At 34.3% G+C, this 8,079-nt stretch overlaps 1 long non-coding RNA gene across 1 annotated transcript; it reads right to left on the bottom strand.

Moving 5' to 3' along the window:
• Nucleotides 1-833: 833 nt before the first annotated feature.
• Nucleotides 834-4,138, bottom strand: LOC116653622. The gene is made up of 2 exons (XR_004307812.1): nt 2,815-4,138; nt 834-1,453 (listed from the first exon to the last, which is right to left on the bottom strand). It is a non-coding gene; the product is annotated as an uncharacterized LOC116653622 (long non-coding RNA).
• Nucleotides 4,139-8,079: the final 3,941 nt, after the last annotated feature.

Raw genomic sequence — 8,079 nt, 5'->3', positions numbered from 1 at the left:
ACTCCCTGTGTATCATTGTCTAAACTTAACCCAGTCATATCAGATAACAGAAGTTAGTCTCCAAGTAAGAAAGAAGACTTTCCTGCACAAAAAACTGCCTGAACCATGTGTTCATGTTTGAATTCTTGTGTGTGTACGGGGGTTGTGGGCTCAAACTAATAAAGATTAATTCACAAAGCATTCATTTTATCAAATAGCAATGCCTACTGTAAGTTCAAATATTTGTAAGGAAAAATGAATGTTATACTATCCAAAATAAATAGATAGATAGATAGATAGATAGATAGATAGATAGATAGATAGATAGATAGATAGATGATAGATAGATAGATAGATAAAATAAACAAAATAAACAAAAACATTGGAACAAAATAGAACTCTTACATAACAAGTGCATGAAAGACATTAAAAACTTTTGTGCCTTAAATTTGTTACAATTCACTTTCATTTGGAAATGTCTTCTAAGTGGCAAAAGTTTATTCTTTTCTTGAATTTTATTTAAATTATTGTCAATTTTATAAAAGCTAATTTGAATCTGCTGTATTTCCTTGTGAAATGTAATATAATCAAATTGCTCATCCCCGCTGCATTGCTTTTCTTATTATGATGTAATAGCTGCATTCATTAGAGCTATACTGATATAAAAGATAAATGAAAGTAGAGAGAAATTGGGGCCTCTCTCTTTATTAGCACTTCAGTTTTAGCTGGAAACAAAGCCCAAGTGTTTTCTACTTTGCATATTTTAAATTATTTGTACCAAAACAGACAATAATTTCTACTGCCAAGACCTATACACTCTATTCATTATGTCTGGAAAGAGAGGACAGGCTTAGTTCATTAAAAAGTTGTTAAATATTTTATTAGACTCTGGTAGTTAATCCATAAAGATGAACAAACCACTTTTTCTCAAAATTTAATAGCTTACTTACATCATGCTGTGAAATACGTAATAATGTTCACAAGATACAGCTCAAGTTTTGCTAAGTTTTATCTTTTATTGGTGCTGCTTTACATTTAAAACATATGTAAATATATACTATCCTTGCTTGAGACATAGTGGTGTTTCTAATATATATCTTGCATGATGTTTAGTGTCTTTTAGACTTTACTCTGATCTATGATTTGTTCTGAGTGCCCTCTACTGAAAAGTAAGATGAAGTGATTAATTATTTAGTATCCAAAGATACATTACCAGCAAAACACTTTAAAATAGTTGAATATTATTACAAAATATATGAATTGACATATGAAAAGCCTTAAAACAATTCTAATATTTCAACAATGTTATGCATATTTTTACATATATATTTATTTTGAAATGTTGCCTTCATTCTTTCATATTCAAATTTACGGGGGGGAAGGGGAACCTGTTGATCTAGGATTATATAACAGCAGAAATTATTCGTCCACTTGTTCAGGAAGAGTCACTTCTGCAAAGTTTGTACTAAAACCCCTGGAAATCAATAAGAATATTTTTATTAGATCAAATGGCTTTGGATTGGTCCTAAGCAGGTATTTTATAATATTAATTAGTAACACATGCAACTTCAGAACTGTTGTGCTGCTAAAAGACAACAGTGAGAGAAAGCAAGAGCAGAAAGTGGTTGAAATTACTGATGCATTTAGGTGTATCATCATACATATAAATATATATATAAATGCATGTATATTTATTTACAACAGTTAAAAATTATCATCTTGAATGTGAATTGAGTTCTTACTGTTCAACAAGCTTCCAGGTAACTCTGAACGTCATGGTTCTACTAAATTAAGATTAAACAAAACTATTAATTTAGCTGTCATATAATTATATATATATTTACTGTTGAATGTATCATTATGTGTAGCATTTTACTTAGTATAAAATTTTGCTCAATAAAATTAGGCATACACTTTTTTTGTTTGTTTTTGTTTTTGAGATAGTCTATGCATGCATCCCCTTCCTGCGCTTCAAAGTACCCAACTCATCTCTGATGTGGCCTGACATTGCTCCCAGCCAAAGGAGATGCAGATTATTTTGCTGAGATTGATAGAAACAGCAAATCATAATGTTTCCTCGGCATACTGCTGCGTGAATAATAGTGAAATCTACCTAGTATTAATTACCAAGTAAGAAATGAGCTAGAGATTCCTTGCCAGAAGAATGCAACACCAAGCTCTCACCATTATTCTGGAATTAATTCAGTGTCACCAGCTCAAATCAGCTTTATCAGCCAAAATTCAACTCTCTCTGCTTTATATACTCTTCACTAACCTACTTGTGTTGCATCCCTGGATGTGTTTTGTCAATCAGATTCTCATCTTCAGTCCAAACTCTTCTTCCAGTCAGGTAGTTTATGAGACAAAGGAATGACTGTATCTTCCCTATTGCTCTGACACAGTCATACAGAACCAAGAACACGTTCAGGGAAAAGAACAGATCACTAATGTGCAGTAATTGACAAGCCATCACATGAAGTGGATTCTCTGCACACCCCAAGGGTGCAAATTTTAATGTTCAGAAAATCTATTGCTTTTTGGTTATTAGGCTCATGAGACTTCATGAATCAAGTCCTCATTGCATGGACAACTGGTCATTGCGAGGGAGTTTTAGAAAGCATTTGATCTCAGTATTGTTTTATAAGAGACCAAATACTGCTCCTGTGTGACAGATCCATCAGAGAATGTTTATTTATACATTAGATCACTGACGTGACTTAAAAAGCAGAGTGTCTGCTTCCTGTTGCGGATGAGCAGTATGCAAATACCTCAACTGTACTTAATAATGTAGTTCCAGAACTAACTTGTGACCCACAGTGGAGCCTCAATTCTTACCAGTTCCAGTCATGCCTTCTGTTATGGAGAAATGTCCACTGCAGATGAATGGAAGCCAGGAAGGGAAAACACAAATGGATTTAGTCTTTTCTCACAAGTCCATCCTATTTTCAGCCCTAGTAGCTATTCTCTTGCCTTTTCATAACAGCGTGCCCAAACAGACATTGTGTGCAGAACATCAGTAGTAGGACTGGCTTCCCAGAAAGGAAGAAGATTGTGCAAGGGGAATTCAGAACTATCTTGACACATGGTTTTCATCATGGATGATGTTCATTAGGGTACAAATCTAAGCATCCCCATGAGATCATATTCGGTGAGGAAGCGGAAGGTTAGTGAAAAGTGAATTGCCTTTCCACAGAAATCCTTGGTTCTGTGGTTTCAAGGTACACTGCAATATCTTAATACTTTCTATATGTATCATTATCTTAAAGGATGAAATTCTGAATAACAGCATTGGACTTGGCATCCAGCAGTGGGATTCATATGTTCACCTGAGCTGATCACCCTTTCCATAGAGACAAATAGGTATTCTAAGTGTGAAATAAATTTCATAATAAGGTAAAAAAGTAAGAGAGCTCAGATAAAGCACAGTTCACAACCCATTTCTGTTGATGAGCTATAAAAGACTGATCAGGTCTACCTGTGGATCTACCATGTGGATATCTAAATGTAGGTGAGATGAATCCTAGCTATAAATTCTTCTAAAACCTTATTTTATACACTTATGTCTTAAGCATGCATGAACTAAGATTCCTAGCTGATCTCTAGCTAACAGATGGGTATCATCTATTTATGCTTTGGGGTGTTGTGCATTTTGTTGTTGTTGTTGTTTGTATGTTTATTTGTATTTTAAAAAGGCTTTTTGCCTGTCCTAAAACAGAGCAATACCCTCAAACCCAATCAAAAGCTGAGTACAGGACCCATCTCATAACCAGATTTACAGATTGATTCTCTGCAGGTTTCTTTCTGTTACACTGAAGGATGTTTATCTGCAGTGAAGAGTCTGGCCACACTTTTACCTTTACGAGGAGTACAAATTGATGTCTACAAGGCAATACTCAGAATTAGTTTAAAAGCCTTTAAGCTTACCAAAAAGCTTACTTTTAACTTTTGCTCCCTCTTCTCTTTTTCCTTTAAAACATACATCTTTAAAATTCATCATCTCAGTATATTCTCCTTAAGTATGACATTCACTGTTTAAGAAAGGAATGCTAAACTCACAATCTTCACAATTATTTAGCAGTGATTCTATGAAAATAAATAAAAATAAATAAAAATAAAAATAAAAATAAAAATAAAAATAAAAATAAAAATAAAAATAAAAATAAAAATAAAAATAAAAATAAAAATAAAAATAAAATAAAAATAAAAATAAAAATGACCTTCAGCTAAATTCCTGACTTACACAGATAATAGGAGGATACATTAATAAGAGCACTCCAGAGGATTGTTTTCAGTCAGCTAATACAACACTAATTCAAATAACCAATATATTATTTTGCCATATTTCCTGGCTACTTTTTTCCTTTGAATATGCATGCTGTAAATTTTTTGGAAAAATTCACATCTTTAAGAGAAAAATTAATTTTAAAAAAATAGTAGGAATGCTATTTTGCAGGTATGGATTTTCTTAGGGGACTATGAATTAGTAAAATATTCTCTACAGCTCTGTCACATTTTCAGAAAAGTATTTTGTGAATGAAATATTATGATGCCAACATGTAAGGATAGAGACTAGATATTAAAAGAAACTATCTCTTAAAGTTAGTGAACCGTACATTTTAGAGACTCTGATGTCTCTAGCAAGAACATTAGGCACTGTTCCCACCCCTTAAACTTTATTTGTGCCTCACTAGATTTTACTCCTGCATACACTGCTCATATATATTAAATGATTGAATGGAAAGTTAGAAATTTTGATGAAGAATGCTGATAAGAATATTCAAGATTCATCCACATTTGGAATATGTTAGTTTATATACTTGGCTTGTTAATATTCATACACTTGCATATAACCCAATCCATTCATACATCTGTTTATACATCACAGGACTCCCATCAGTGCAGTGGGCCAACATGACAGCATGTTCAAACAAGCCAAAAAAACTGGTTTTAAACATGAAAAAAATATAGTGCACTTGAGATAAAATAACCCTGATATAACTTTCACAATCATTAATAGCTGTGATCTTGAAGCAAATTCTGCTGCTTCAAGTTTCCTCAATACTCATGGACTCAATCAAGATATATGAAAATACTGTACATTATAATATGGTAATCCATGATGGATAACTAGAATTTGAGGTGAGGCAGAAACAGTTAGTTTTCCAGGCATTTATTTAAGCCATTTTCAAAACCACTAGTATTGTATGAGGAGGAGCCAAAAATGAAATCTGATGTCTTCAAGTCATATGTGAAAGGTAAAAATAAGAGACGTATAGCACACTTCTCCCAGTACAAGAAGCCTGCCCATTTTGTAATCTAGTGCTGGAGAAGATAAATGGATGCCATTGCTCTATATGCTCCCTTCCATCCCTTCTATGAAGCCATGACAACTTTCCTGCTTCTGTTCCCACAGAATCCTTCAGCAATTAGCAACTGTGCTCTGATTGTTAATGGAAAAATATATGAAAGACGCTGAAGGTAGATCTTTGCATGGTGCTGACATGCTTCCATTTGAGCACTGTTTCCAGCTTATTCCTCTTTCTGTAAAAAATAAGGGAGAGCACTGATTAAGAGCTAGGAAGAAATCTCAGGAACGAGTGATTACACAAAACTGAAGTTGTGTCAATTAAAATTACCAGAGATTAGTTCCTTTCTCTCACTGGAAAACAAACAAACAAACAAAAACAAAAACAAAACAAAACAAAAAAAAGAGAAAGAAAAAAAAGAAAAGAAAAGAAAAGAAAAGAAAAGAAAAGAAAAGAAAAGAAAAGAAAAGAAAAGAAAAGAAAAGAAAAGAAAAGAAAAAAGTACAAAATATTAGAGAATTGAAAACATCCAGCCTAACCAAATTTACTTATCATAATTTTTCCGGGAAACTGAAGCTCTCTGAGAACCAGCACATGATATATCACTTTACAACTGGACACATTATTAGAGTTGCTTGGTCCAGCCAAAGTATTACGCAGCAGTTGCTGAAGTACAAAAGACTTGAGCACAGCAGGGAGAATCTGAAAGCTGATTAATTTTCAAATACCTAAAGGGACAGGTTTAGTTGAGGATGGCCAAGGAGTATTGAAATCCAGCTGCCTTCATCACTACTTCAAAGAGCATATCTCACTATGTAAACCTGCTTGGTAGGACATCAAACACCCTTTGAGGGCAGCTCTCTTTTTTCCCCACACAGAACAAGGGCAGATGGTCAGGAGAGGAAGAAGGTGATGAAGACAGCAGTGTGAGACTAATTCACAGATCTATGCCTATTGAATGGCATCTTCTCATTGTAAAAAATTTTGGATTTCATTTTCCAGAATCTGTTGTGAACAAAGGAAATGAATCATGATCCACTGGTTAAGAACTGAGAAATAAGCTCAGTCCTTACACAAATGGACATCATTTCTGTTGTGAATAAATGTCATTATATCCACTTAAGTCAAAGCTAAAATTGGCCAGTAACATATACCAAGCTCCAAACCAGTGATGATAATTAAGAAATAATGACAGTAGCATAGAACAGTGTCACAGGATAAAGGTCTTCTGCTGCTCAACAAATGCTAAAATGAGGCTCATTTATCATGTATGAATGTCAAGGCAGAGTTGATGTCTTTACTGTTCTGACAAAGCTCAGTAGTAATTATTTGTTTCTATTATGTGGAGCTAATTGATATAGATGTAATAATTTTGTTCAGTGGCTATTGACAGTGTAGATGAACAGGTGTTCATTTCATAAATAGTTGACCTATTTTATTCTAATTAGCTTAGATGGGAGATATCTTGATATATTGTAGGTAGAGAGTATAGTCCTTCAAAAAAAATAAATGCCTTTTTCCTGTTATTGTACAACTACAAATTATTTCAGGGAGTTTTACACTGTGTTCCAATAAGGCTGCATTGTATTACAGTGAGAGAAAGATACAAAGCAGTGAGCCACAAAACCCTTAATTTATTAGGCTTTTTAATGAAATATTTTAGAAACAAACTTTGAAGCTATTATAGAAGGTATTCTGCCATGAAACAACAAAGCAAAGAGGAATAAAACCAGAATAAAAAATGATAATCACTATACAGACACCTTTTGGCTGGATCCAGCTTTTGGAAATCAATAAGATGCTCATAGCCATCTCACTAGAAGCCACATACTGGCATAAATTCGTTGGATGCAGATGAATGGCTCAAATTCATCAGTAAAATCTGGTTGCTTTGAACCACTCCAGTAGCAAACCATGCTTTATTTCACCAAGGCTTATGACTGCCTTCTTTTATCAGAAGCAGTATATTTTGAGGAAGCTGGCTTTAAGGAAAATGTTTGAAAATCCTGCAAGAAAGAAAAAATCTGTTATCCCGTTCAGAATTATTTTATCCAATCTACTTCCCAAGTAACACCATTATTTCAGCATGACTTCTTATCCACAGCTGAAGAGATGTCTCTAATGTCGGTCACAACCTCATTATTCAATAAGTGAAACTAAGAGAAAGGAAGGAAGGTGGCAGGAGGAAAAAAGGCAACAAATTCTGTTAACATGCTACCTGTTGAAAGAATATGTCCTTTTTAAGGCACCACATCTTACACATTCTCAAAAATGTTGCTTTCAAATGACCTTGCTTTTCTTCTGTTTTTTAAAGCTGAAAAATTAAAAAAGAGCGGTTGCATGATGCAGATGACCCAGATGGTTGTCACGTATCAGAGATACAGAAACCTTTCAACCAAGAAATAACAGTCATAAAAGACTTCTTAGCCTCAAGATGACTTCATGTGGTAAAAGAACCCCACCAGATTATCAAGGGAGAGCACTGTCTCAAGATCACTCTTTTCACCTCCTCCAACACATAATTAGCCATCATGTAACAGGTGTCACTGCTGCCTTGCTCTGTTAACTGTCACCAGCCTGGAGCTTTCTGTTCACAGAGCACCGTATCTTCAAACACTGTCTCAACTGATTTATGACTGAAGATTAGCCAGATGAGGTTTTCTTAGCACTTCATGCTTCCATTTATTATTACAACCTTTTATCTATTAACAGACAGGACCATGAGGGCACAGTCAGTTCAGACATTCCCTGCCCAGCTGCCACAGGGCTCCTTCACACATCCTGAGCCCTAGAC

The sequence above is a fragment of the Coturnix japonica genome, chromosome 1 (assembly GCF_001577835.2).
Source record: "Coturnix japonica isolate 7356 chromosome 1, Coturnix japonica 2.1, whole genome shotgun sequence".
Taxonomy (NCBI): domain Eukaryota; kingdom Metazoa; phylum Chordata; class Aves; order Galliformes; family Phasianidae; genus Coturnix; species Coturnix japonica.
The sequence above is the reverse complement of the archived record's forward strand: the minus strand, read 5'-3'. Positions and strand labels throughout refer to the sequence as shown.